Here is a 13001-nt window from a genome sequence, read left to right on the forward strand (position 1 = left end):
AACATTTGAATTATGCGTGGTAACCCTACAGTTATGGTCCTAAAAGTGTCAGGGCAAACTAGAGATTTTAATTTCAGGACTACAATAAATAACCAAAGGGTATTCACCATGGAAAGAAATTCTCTGAAATGTTTATAGAAGCAAAAGCATTTTAGTAAAGAAAAATAACAATCCTCCTGTTTTATCTCTTTAATAAATCCAAGTACTTGCAATATCTCATATAAATTGTTTTCTGAAAGGTGGACACACCTGTCCCTTTGATATTAAAGAGCAGCAGCAGGATTTTTGCATGTGAGATACTGCTCCTTGAGCTCACAGGTTTGAACCCACTGAGCCCTCTCAATCCTCATGACAACCCTGTCACCTGAAGATGCAAGCCCCAGGGGGTCTCACAGCAGCTAAAGTGTCCATACTAAAACCCAAACCAGATTAATCCGGCTGCAGAGGAAACTTGTTCTTTCCACTACAGAACTATAGATTTCCTCCATTTTCTTTCTTTTTTTTTTTCTTACACCAAAAATACCCCTTGCCTCAGTTTTGGACAACCTCTGAAAAATCAACAACTATCCACTAACCAAATGAATAGGAGCCATTCTGAATGAAGAAGGCACTAAATTACTATATCAATTTCAAACAGTTAAACAGTCTCCAAGTTAGAACTACAGGAAGGAAGCTATACATGGCCTTCAGATAGGAGGAACAAAAAATAAATAAATAAATAAATAGACCAATTAAATGGTCTAGTGGAGAAAAAGAAAGATATAGAAGGACCTAAAAATAGTTCTCATGTTATCTCTGCTTTAATAATAGCAGATTAGCATGCATTCTCTTGGAAATGTCACCCAGGCAACCAGAAATACAAAGACAGGGATGTTTGGGGAAATATACGTATATAAATCTATTTTTTGCCATCTTTTGAACAAAGATGATCACTAGCACAGGAAAAACTTAATTAGAAGACTATGTAAGGAGAAGAAAAGTAGATACAGAAGAAAGTTGTGTTAATAGATACTGAGTATACTTTCGTAGGGCAACAAAATATAGAAATAGGTCTCTCTATACAGGAGGCCCTGCCCCATCACCTCAAAATTGAGCTAACAATCTGGTAAGAGCATTAAACATATTTTTCCTGTCTTTTTCAAAACTCACATTTTTATCTCATAAACCAAAGGCAGGTTCTTTCTTTCTTTCTTTTTCCTAAGAAAGATAGATTGGCAAATTTTAAAAACACATTTGGAAAACTATCTATGTCCCATTCAACTAGGGTGACAAAATGTCCCTGTTTGCCTAGATTGCTCCCCTGCTTGCTGGGAGTGTCCCTGTTGTTCTACTGTAATCCTTAGAAGGCTCTCCTCTTTCCCAATGAAAAGGTTACTGGTGGGAATGAAAAAGTATACAGTCACCTTATATTTAGCCACAAAAATACTTCTTGAGCACTTATGATGTGCTACCTATTAGAATGGGTTGTAAGATTAGTAAAAATGAAAAAAAATTAAAAAGGCAAGAAAAAGAAAATTATAAGATGGGAACAAGCTCAGAACAATCTAGTTGAGAAGACAGAAATAACACCTGGAAATAACAGTGAAATGGTGAAAAATTGGTGATAATTGGTGCAGTCTTAGTTCAGCTCAGAAACAAAGTAGAGAGTGCATCCCATCAGGTGGGTCCCTCCACAGAACTCAAGACAAAAGCAACCGTGCTTCCTGAGCACTTCCCGTATTCCAGGCACCTGCCAGGCATCATGCCACCTGATCTCACGTTATGCCCAAAACAGCCCTGAAAACTATCATTTTGCCCATTTCACAGATGAGGTAACTTGCTCCAGTTCATCTCAGAAAATTCCAGAATGTCTGACTCTCAGGCACAAGTTCTCCACCACTGTGGATGTACACAACCTATGCTATTGTTTAGATCTGGAATGTTCCTCCAAAGCCCTTGTGTTAAAGGCTTAGTTCTCAGCCTCTGATCCTATTGGGAGGTAGTGGACTAGTCATGGACTCTAAGTGGTAGGGCCTATAGAGGGAGATCCACCAATCACTGGGGACATGTATTTGATGGTATCCCAGACACTGAGACCCAGCCCCTTCCTCTTCTCTCTTTGCTTTGCTTCCTCTGCCACACTCCCAGCCCCAAAGCAACAGGGCCAACCAACTATGGACTGAAACCTTCAAAACATGAACCAAAATAACCTTTCCTCTTTTTAAATTGATTATCTCAGACATTTTGTTACAGCCATACAAAGCTGACTAACAACCCGATTTCAACACTCCCAGAAGCTGGTCTAGTTACTTATTACCATAGCCATCAGCTTCCCTTTCTGCCCTGCAGCAGCATAAGGTATAGTCAAACCCTGGCACAGAATTGTTGGGTCACTTAGGGCCCAGGCAGGAAACTAAAGAGGCTGTCCTACTGAAGAGTCCTAGTTAAGAAGCTATTGAGAAGAAAGTAAGAAAGGGTTTAGGAAAGTAACTGGGGCTGCAGCCCTCTAAGTTAGTAATAGCAGGAAGCAAATATCACCCCTCAGCCTGAAGGCTTCAGGGGACAGAATGGCTAAAGAGATTCAAAGAGGGTGACTGTATAGACAAGACAGCTGGCAGGAGCTGTGGCCTGTGGCACACAGACACAGCCAACCTGCAGCATACAACCTAGCAGAGAGAGTAGGAGAAAAAGATGCCTTCCCTTATACTCCTCCTTCACTCCCATCTCCTGCCGGACCTACTAGTGGCCAAATCATACTCAAAACCAGAATATAAAAACAGCCATTGATGCCAACGGAGATTGCCTCTCACAGATCCAGGTGGAGAAGGAGCCAGCCACAGGGATGCAGAGGGCCAACAGGGCTATCTAGTCCACTGGCTGTCCTCCCCTGCAGAGATGCTGTGCTCCAGCTGAAGCAGAGATAGTTGGCCTGGTTACTCTTTGAGAGATAAGGTACCAGAAGAAGACAGGGCCCTGGGCAGCAAGATACCAAGCACAGCATACCTATGAGGCCAGGCCAGCTACCCAGGCATTCAGCCTGTACGGTGGTTTAGTGTTCTACCATCACCATCTTGAAATTCTTCGTATTTTTCTAAAACATGGGCCTCACATTCTCACTGTGCTCTGAACCCCATGAATTATGTTGCTGGTCCTCTGCAAGGAAAACCATTTTCTTCACTAGATGTAATTGAATTCTATAAGTATCACAATATTCCAGATACACCACTCAAACCAATAGGATCCAAAGTAGCAATCACGCAAAAGAATTAATGATACAGTAGCATGTGTAACGTGATAAAATGGAGGTGCAGTCTACCTTTCTTTTTTCTTTCCTTCCTTTGCTTTCTCTCCTTTGACATCAAGCAGTAAAGTGGCCAAGAAACCTAAATTAACCATCCCCTACGGAGAAACAGACCTTAATTACAATGGCCTCTCCATAGCACCATGTGAATGGGTTTTGGTTCTTCCCCAGATAATGTGATCAGTGCAGACTAGCAAACAGAATAATTCATGCTCTGTAGTGGACTCACCTGCTATACCCCGTTTGATGGGGTGCCATCTTCAAATTAGTTCAGTAATTGACAAAGCTACTCTTTACCTTGCCTGTGCTCCCATGTACACAGGCCCCAGTTCAGGACTTTGCATTGAAAATATATGGGTAAAAGGCCTCCTGATGGGCCAGCAGCATTTGCAAATAATATTTCTAAGATGCTTTCTAAAAGCCTAGAAACTTGAGCCTATATTGCTTCTGCTTCTCTTTCTTGAAATATTCCAACATCCGAAGCCCTCCTCAGAGTAATTATATTTCTGAAAGCATTTGGGAAAACCCCAGGTGAGAAGCCAGACAGGCCAGTAGCTGCCCTTTCTTCCATTCATTCCCTCCAAGGCCATCTAGCAAAGTCAAGCACAAAAAGCTTTCAGCCAAGACAGAGATCAAACTGGCTTTTGACATCCTCTTTCACTCATTCCTTCGCTTTAGAAATACAGGATGGTTGATTTTGTTTTAAGTGTTTGTATCTTTTGTTGTTTGAAACTAGAATCAAAATTCAAAGGAGCAAAATCAAAAGCATTTACAAAACCTCTACTGTGTTAAGGAAACTAGAATCCAGGGGGTAAATAAAATCTAGGGGCCCTGAAATGGAGAAAATCAGGAGTTGCAAAGTGTGCACTCCTGAGCTCCATAGTGGAATGAAGGTCCCTCCCCATCCCCACCAACCCCATGAAACATGTCTGAGTCCTAATATCTGGAGCTAGAAAAATGTGTCCTTATTTGGGAAAAGGATCTTTGTAGATGCAACTAGGTCAAGGATCTTGAAATAAGATCATTCTGTATTATGCAGGTGGGCCCTAAATCCAATGACAAGCATCCTTACCAAAGATGCACCAAGCCAGGTGTGGTGGTGCACACCTATAACCCCAGCTACTTGGGAGGCTGGGGCAGGAGAATGGAAAGCCTGAACTCAGCCTGAGCAACTTAGCCAGACCCTGTCTCAAAATAATTTTTTTTTTAAAGGGCTTAGGTATGGCTCAGTAGCAGAGCACTTGCCCAGCATGCACAAGGCCCTGGGTTCCATCCTCAGTACTGAAGTAAAAGAAGAAAATAAATAAATTTTTTAAAAGGATGCACAAAGAGAGGAGCCCAGAGGAGACAGCAATGTGACACAGAGCAGAGCTTGGGGTGATGCAGCCTCAAGCCCAGGAATGTCCACAGCCACCAGGAGCTCAAAGAGGTTGAGAAATGAATTCTCCCCTAGGGCTTCTGGAGAAATCTAGACCCTGCCAACGCCTTCATTTCAGAGGCTGAGCCTCCACAACGTTGGGAGAGTAGTTTCTGCTGTGACGAGTCCCCCAGTTTGTGGTAGTCTGTCACAATGCCACAGGAAACAAATAAAAGCTCTTGGCCTCGTCTCTCACTCAGGCCTCAGCTTCACAACTTTAGGGAACGGAAAATGTGCGGCCTTCCCAAGCAGCCCCTTCCGTTTGTACAGTGAGCCTGGTTCTGGCCCCAGAGCAGGTCTCACTGCTTTTCCCCCAATGCAGGGTGTTGTATTTGAGGACAGGACCATCACACTCCCACAGAGCTTTTTCAGGCCAGAGTCCGTCTGCCATGCCTGGGGGTGGGGGGTGGGGGTGGGGGTGTCCACCTGCACCACACTAGACATCGGATTACCCCCAGAGAATCGAGACACACAGATCAGGGGACCTAACATTCTAGATCCAGCCAGATACACAGAAGAAATGCCCAATTACTTCCATTATTTGGCAGGCTCCACATTTTACCAGCCCCAGCCCCACCCCACTCCTCTCTCCTCCTGTGGACCACAGATAGACCCTGCTGTGGCAAGCTCTTTTGCCCTCTTGCTTCTACCTCCGATTGGAAGGTAGGAGCTATGGCAGATTAGAGAGTATTCATAAACCTAGTCAGGGATTTATTCCCCTGGATGTCTCCCTGCCAGGCCACAGCTCAGCAGTGGCCCTGACCCTCCACTGAAGAACACAGCACCTGCCACCAAATCTTGCCATGCAACTCACCTCCCCAGAGCAGTTTCTGGATCTTCTCTCTCAAGTCACCCATTCAGAGCTTCCCGCATTGCCAGCCACTCTCAGGGTTTCCCTAGCCTTGCCCACACCTGAGTGCACAGTCCCTTCATTACACTGTCTTCAGTTCCTCCAGGTTGAGTGTGTCCATGGCCACACTCCTTCCACATGGGGCCCTGGAGGATAAACAGGGTTCACCAGAATTGACTGAATGAGTGCTTGGAGCACCTGTAGGCATCTGCATTGATTATTATTGGCAAGCTCAGTCTGTCTGAGGAGCTCTTGACCATGAGTGATCATAATGCCCTATTTACTTCCCTCCCCAAGTTCAATACATGTAATATGGTGACAAACGACAAACGTGGAGAAAGCTGTCAAGTTGGCTTTCATCTGGAGAATTAAAAGAAGCCCCTAACTCATCTGCTGCCTTCCTGCTGTCCCCCCCCCATGTCTAAGGTCAGGATCCTCCTGATCATGCTATTGCTGCATGTGACAAAACTCAGTGTCTCCCCACACCCCCAGAATGAGATAATAACCCCACCACTGGCCCTCAGGATCCAATTCCAACCTACCTCAGAGAACCTATTCACACCCATTAGGAGATGATTGTAAAAAAAAAAAAAAAAAAAAAAAGTAGCTAATGTTGACCAGGATGTGGAGAGCTTGGAAACTCCGTGCCTTGCTAGTGGGTATATACAATGGAAGCACCATAGAAAACAGCATGGATCCTTACCACAGGATCCAGCTATTCTACTTCTGAGTATAAACCCCCCCAAAAAACAAAAGCCAGAACTTGAACACATATTTGTACACCCATGTTCACAGTAGCATCATTCACAATAGCCAAAAGGTGGAAATAACCCAAGAGCTCATTGACAGATGAACAGATAAACAGAGGTGGTCTCTACATACAATGGACTATTATTCAGCCTTATAAAGGAAGGGAATTCGGATGTAGCTGCAATGTAGATGAACCATAAGGACATTGTGTTATCTGAGACAAGCCCATCACAAGGGGACGAACACTGTATGCTTCCACTCATATGAGGTACCTGAAGTAGTCAAATTCATAGAGACAGAAAGTAGATGATGGATACCATTGACTGGGGGGCAGGAGGACGGGAGCTGTTGAATGGTATGGAGCTTCAGTTTGGGAAGATGAGGAAGTTCTGGAGGTGGGTGATGGGGATGCATGCACTACAACATGATGTGCTTAATGCTACAGAACAGTACACTTAAATGGTTAAAGTGGTAAACTTTATGTTATACATTTTTTAACCACAATTGTTTTAAAAAATGTATTCAATAAACAGTTCGTCCTTGCCTATCACACAAAGCACATCACCAGGGCTACGTCAGTGATCAAAGGCCACTGTCCCCATGAAGTGGGCTCAGCTCTTGCACTCCCCCCACACCCTCCCTGTTCTTGTCAATCTGTCCCCCATATTAATTCATCAAAGATGGGGGACTCCTGTTCATCCTATATCCTGAGAACCTAACGTGGGGTCAACCATGTAGGAACTGCTCAAAAACACTGTCTGACTGAGTGACTAAAAATCCACCCAGAGAAATCTTTGTCCTTTTTTTTTTTTTTTCCAAGTCCTCTAGGCAGTCAATACTTCAAATTTCTGGAATTTACGTAGCTCTATGTTCAGGAACAGAGAGAGTAGAGCTATGCACTAAAGTCACTTTTTAAATATTCTGTTCACAAATAACTCTACAAGTGCATAAATTATGGAATTCAAATCAGAATCATTGTTCATTAGCCATGGGACCTTAAGTAAGTTATTGGATGTTCCCAAGCCTGCTTCCCTTATCTATGAAGCAGGAATGCTAACAGAATTATAGCGAACATCTGTTGTTTTGCAATCCAAAATGCAGGAACCCACCTCCTGGTGATAGTATCACAATTTTCTGGCAGAGAAACACCCCTGCTCCTACTTCCCAACCTATGGCTGGCTCAGGGGTGGTGTTTCAGTCAGCTTTTGTGTCTCTGAGACCAAAAGAACTGACAGAAAGTTTATTCGGGGCTCACAGTTTCAGAGGCCTCAGTCCACAGAGAGTCAGCTCCATTCCTTGGGGACTGAGGTGAGACAGGGTGTCCTGGCAGAAGGGTGTGATGGAGGAAAGCAGCTCAAGAAGCGGTCACCAGGAAGCAGAGAGCCAGCGCCACTCATCAAGGACAATATAACCCCAAGGGCATACCCCCAGTGACCTACTTCCTCCAGCCACACCCTACCCTCTACAGTTACCACCCAGTTAATCCGTATCAATGGATCAATCCACAGATTAGGTTCCAGCTCTCATAATCTAATCATTTCACCTCTGAACATTATTGCATTGTCTCATACATGAACTTTTGGGGGACACCTCATATATAAATCATAACAGCCAGAATACATGACCAAGCCCAAACCTAGTAATATGTGGCACCCCAACCTAGGAAGAGACTCAGGATCTGGGCAATGCTCATGAACCTGAGCAAGTCATTGGGAGCAATGCTGGGACTGAGGTTCCTTCTTTCTGGCTGGATTTGAAGCCCAGATGATGTAAGGCTGAAGCTCTTTCAGTCATCCCACAATAAGATGAAGCCTAAAAAAATGGTGCCACCTCCAAGGAAGAAAACCAAGTAAAACAGAGCGAGAAACCAGATCCTGCTAATGAAGCTTGAGCCCTGGATCAAGCCATACCTGAAGTGATCTTCTCTGAACTAAAGAGTTATCAGAACAAAGATAACATTTCTTTTTGGATAAACTATTTTGAGTTTTAGGGTTTCTGGCACAACAGAATTGAGTCCCAATTAAAATAAGCATTTCCTAGAAAAGTTACTGCAAGGATTAAATGAAGTTCCCAATATAAAGCAAGCACAGTGGACACTGGTAAGTGGCAGATGTTTAAGTTATCTGCAATGGTTGTTTATTGTTGTAGTACTGTTCCTGTCTTCTTCTAGGACCACTTTAGTTGATGTGCTTTGTCTCTGACTTCTGCTTTCATTGTCCCCCAATGACATTCTCTAGGATAGGAATGGGGACAACAAAATCTGTCTGCCACTACTTCCTAACCCCCTCATGACAGACATCACTATTGGACCACAGCATCCTTTCCTGCTGAGCCTGGATTCCTATTCAACTCAACGTTTCAGGTAGCCCCTACCAATCAATCAGAGAGGTCAATCAAAATGAAACAGATTTGTTTGACTCTGGTCTGGCAAATTGCAAAGTCTTTCTATAAAGAACTAGATAGAGTTTTGAATATGGTCTCTATCATATATTCTTCTTTATGTTTGTTTTGTTTGCAAGCCTTTAATAAAATTTTTACAAACATTCTTTGAGCCAGGCACGGTGGCATATGCTTGTAATCCCAGAAGCTCAGGAGCCTGAGGCAGGAGGATTGTGAGTTCAAAGCCAGCCTCAGCAAAAGCAAGGTGCAAAGCAACTCAGTGAGATCCTGTCTCTAAATAAAATACAAGATAGGGCTGGGGATGTGGCTCAGTGGTCAAGTGCCCCGAGTTCAATCCCCAGTACCAAAAATAAAAATAAATACATAAATGAACATTTTTTTTTTTTTTTTTTTTTTTTGCTCTCTCAACTGTACAAAAACCCACTTCTAGAGCCCTGAAACTAGATTGTGGCTGTCAAAGGAACCGGCACATCTCATCTGCCTCCACATGGCTCCTGTAAGCCATGTGGTGTGCTCAGAGATACTGCCACCAGAGCCCCACAGGACACAAGAAATTGCCTAAAAAGTAACATGGGAGCTTTGGTGAAGGGAATTTTCTGTTCTCATCAGAGCAACCCCAGGTGAATTGAACTCCAAGATATAATCCAAGGATCAGATACAAGATCCATGTTTGTTGTGCCTTCTCTCCTACTTCCAGAACCAAATTTACAGAACCAAATGACCCTTTCAAAGCATTGGACTTCCATCCCAGAGTCAAGTTTATGAGAGAAATAAAGAAACAGAAGGTTCAGTTCATCACATTTCTCCATTGTTACCCTGCCCCTCACGATTAAAAGAACAACCCTGAAATAATTCCAAGATAGAATGTCATATTTCTTCTGAACAACCCTTGATATTTCCCAGCAATGGGGCTGGAGGGCAGGTACTGGGAATTAAACTCAGGGGCACTCGACCACTGAGCCACATCCCCAGCCCTATTTTGTATTTTATTTAGAGACAGGGTCTCGCTGGGTTGCTTAGTGCCTCCCCATTGCTGAGGCTGGCTTTGAACTCATGGTCCTCCTGCCTCAGCCTGCTGAGCTGCTGGGATTACAGGTGTGCACCACTGCGTCCAGCTCTAGCATTTTTTAATGGAGAGAACTACATACAAAGATTGATTTGGTTTTCCTCTTTATTATTCTCCATGTTTGACTCTAGCTTGAATGAAAAGGACTGGATTTTACTTCAATTATGTTCAATTATTCATTCAACAAACAATTACCTACACTCAGAATCCCCCTCAAGGCCCTTGCAAGAAGGAAGACTGAAACATAGATGATGAGCAGAGGAATGAGAGGAGTGTGTGCAGGGTAGCCTGGCAGCAACTCAGTCACCTTGCAAGGAGAGAGTCCAGAGGTCTGCTCTAGGGAAGCAGCTGGGTAGGGAAGAGCAGACAGGATTGACCAACAAAGGGGGTGGGTGATAGGTGCTGAGCCCCAGTGGCTTGAGCAGAGGCTATACGGGAGGAGGCTTAAGAGGCTGATAAAAGGGGAGGGGGGAATCATGAACATCCTTGGAGTCCAAACTCTATCCTGAAAGCCACTGAAAACCTCCGAAGGAAATTAACCAGAATGACTGACTTTGATTTTTGTTTTCAGAATGAGTGATCACAGTTTGAAAGATGGACTGAAACAAGAAGGTCCTGATTGGGAGCAACTAGCCCAGTTTGAAGATAATTGGAGCCATTCAGGCTAGAAGCAATTAGGGTATGCCCAAATGGGTGACAGCAGGAACACAGCAAAAGGGTCATGCGGCAACAACAATAAAAATCAGAACAGCTCACATCTACACAATGCTTACTCATGACAAGGCAGGATACCTGGTGCCTCTGTTTATCAACTTATTTAATCTTCACATCGAACCTGAGATAGGTTGGTTCCTATTAGCAATCTCACAAACAGATCAGGAAACCCAGAAGGAGTTAAGTAAGGAGTCCACAGTCTTGCAGCCATGCACGTTTAAACCCAGACATCTGGCTTCAGAGCCCACACTCAGTGTCCACACTGGCTGCTCTCCTAATGCAGATACAGACCGTGGTGCTGAGAACTGGACCTTGTTCCAGTGGTGAGACAGGGGAGACTGTCTGGGTCTAGCTTGTGTGCCTGAACATTGCCTTTCAATTTCTTAAGCCTCCTCTGAAACTTCTCCACAAGTCTGTCCTTGGACCCTCCCTCCTCAACCCATGCACCCACACTCCCGCCACCAGCCCCTGTCCTTTTGGGTCCTCGCATCACTGCCTTGGCCAGGAAACGCAAGCGTCTCCCAGTTGGAGAAAAAACCTCACAAGCGTTGCCAGTTGGGTGTGGGAAAGCCCAGAGAGCGCCGCTGCTCTTGGAAAGACAGCGCCTTGGGTCTGTTATTTTCAATCAGGCAGAACTGGGAAAACTTTGAGCAGGCTTGTGTGGTTTCCTTCTCGGAGAGCGAGTCCTCGGCAGCCCCACTTCTGTGCTCACACTACTTGCCTTCAGTGGAGACTGGCGTTTAAGGACAGAAGCGTGCTCTTGGCCGACCTGGTCTGGGCCTCCAGCAGACCCACCCGCTGGTAGAAAGTGACCCTGGTGGGGAGATCCTCGCAGAACCAAATGGCGTTTTGCTCCCGGCACAAAAGTTAAAGCAAGCATCTGCAGCAAGAAACTTGTGTACTATTTCCTGCGGACAGGGAGACCTCCTGCCCCTCCCGGGCTGATACAACCCACTTTGCACATCCTGCTTCTCCGGGAGCTAAAAATAAATCGGTATGCACTGAAAAACACTCAAACACATCTCCCCAGAACACCCTTCCCGAGTCCCCGAAGGCAAGAGAATCTTTCGGGTTCCGAATCCAAAATGCAGACCACTTCCTTGTCTGGATGCAACCAGCGCCTTTCCGTCGCTCCCACAGCCCCCTCCCCAGGCGTCCTCCCCTCGCGCCTGCCTCCTGTGGCCTCTCAGGGCCGACTCCGCAGGCCTGGGATCCCGCGGGTGCCCTAACCCTCACCCCCGGACCCGGGAGAGAGATGCTCCAAAAGTCCCCAAGCTCACGAACGCCCCCTTCCGACCCAGTGCGCCCCCAGGCTGCCTGCCCCGCGCGTCTCTGCGCTCCCTCCGCAAAGTTGCTCTCTCCTTTTCATCTGTCCATCCTCAGGGTCTTGGATTTTGTTCGATTTCCCCTGAGAGGTGTTGGCGGAAGGACAGGGAAATGGACAAGGTGAATGGCACCTGGGAGGGGGCTGCAAGAACCAGTTTCCCAGAACCGCGCTCCTGGCGCCCACCCCTGATCCCACTGCGCCCCAAGCGCGGGGGTCCCCCCAGCAGCGGCTCCCGGCGCTGGCGCCCCCGGCACACCCGCCCTGGCTGCCACTCCGACTCGGCTCCGGCTCCCTACAAGCAGAGGAAAGGCGCTGCGACTCACCGCCTCGGCCGCTCCCGGCGTCTGTGTCGCCGAGAGCGAGGCGGCGGCCGCGGCGGCAGAGCCTTCCCTCCGCCCGCCTCGCCCTGGACAGCTCGGCCGCCAGCCGCGCCCCCCTCCCCAGCCCCGCTCGCCGCCTCCCCCCTGGCGGCTGCAGACCCCTCTCCCCACTGCGGCCCCGCAGGCAGCTTCTCCCGAGAGGCCAGACCTCCTGGGGGCAGGGGTACCTAGCAGAGGCTAGTGTGCAGGTGCAGTGCCACCCCCACCTAGCCTAGTCCCCTAGTCCTCGCCCACTGCCCAGGCTTCTAACCAGGTAGACCCGCACTTTCCAAGGGATGCCATCTGCTTGCCTTTTCGGGTGGTGGGTAGATCAAATTCAACCTAGAACACTTCCTTCCAAGCCTCATTAGAGGCCCCGGGGTCCCTGCCTGCTCCCCTGCAGTGAAGTTCAAGGGAGGCTTTCAGATGCTTTCCTTCCTGGGACCCAGTACGCCCACGAGAGAGGGGGCTGCTCTTGATTCCACCCAGAGCCTTCTGAGAACGGTTTAGGGGTGACATAACAAAAACAGTCTAGGAGGGGAACATCTGAGGAGCCTCTCTTTTGCCCCCACTGCCCACTGCAGAGTGTCGCCAAACTTTCCATCTCAACTGAAGATAATGAGAAGCAAATGTTTCGTCAACAGATATTTATTGAGTGGCTGCTGGCTGCCAGCACATGTTCCCGTCTTGCTGTGTTGGCCACTCATGACCTCTCAAAAAGTCACTGTAACTTCTAGTGTTTGTCGCTCCCAATGACATTTCCAGAATCCACCGAGGTCTCAACAGCAACTCATCTTGCTCAGTTTAAAAAGTTGCGGGTTGAAAATAACAGCTGTCA

The 13001-nt window shown here is 46.5% G+C and overlaps 1 protein-coding gene across 1 annotated transcript in view; it reads right to left on the reverse strand.

Annotated features, from left to right (window-relative positions):
* The window catches only part of Ncald (neurocalcin delta), a 390166-nt gene extending 378013 nt beyond the window's left edge, over positions 1–12153 (reverse strand). Inside the window, exon 1 of the mRNA XM_076835532.2 lies at positions 12128–12153. The gene's annotated coding sequence lies outside the window, so the exon portion shown is untranslated. The remainder of the gene's footprint in view (positions 1–12127) is intronic.
* Between the last annotated feature and the right edge of the window lie 848 nt (positions 12154–13001).

This window comes from Callospermophilus lateralis, chromosome 16 (assembly GCF_048772815.1).
Source record: "Callospermophilus lateralis isolate mCalLat2 chromosome 16, mCalLat2.hap1, whole genome shotgun sequence".
Classification (NCBI taxonomy): Eukaryota; Metazoa; Chordata; class Mammalia; order Rodentia; family Sciuridae; genus Callospermophilus; species Callospermophilus lateralis.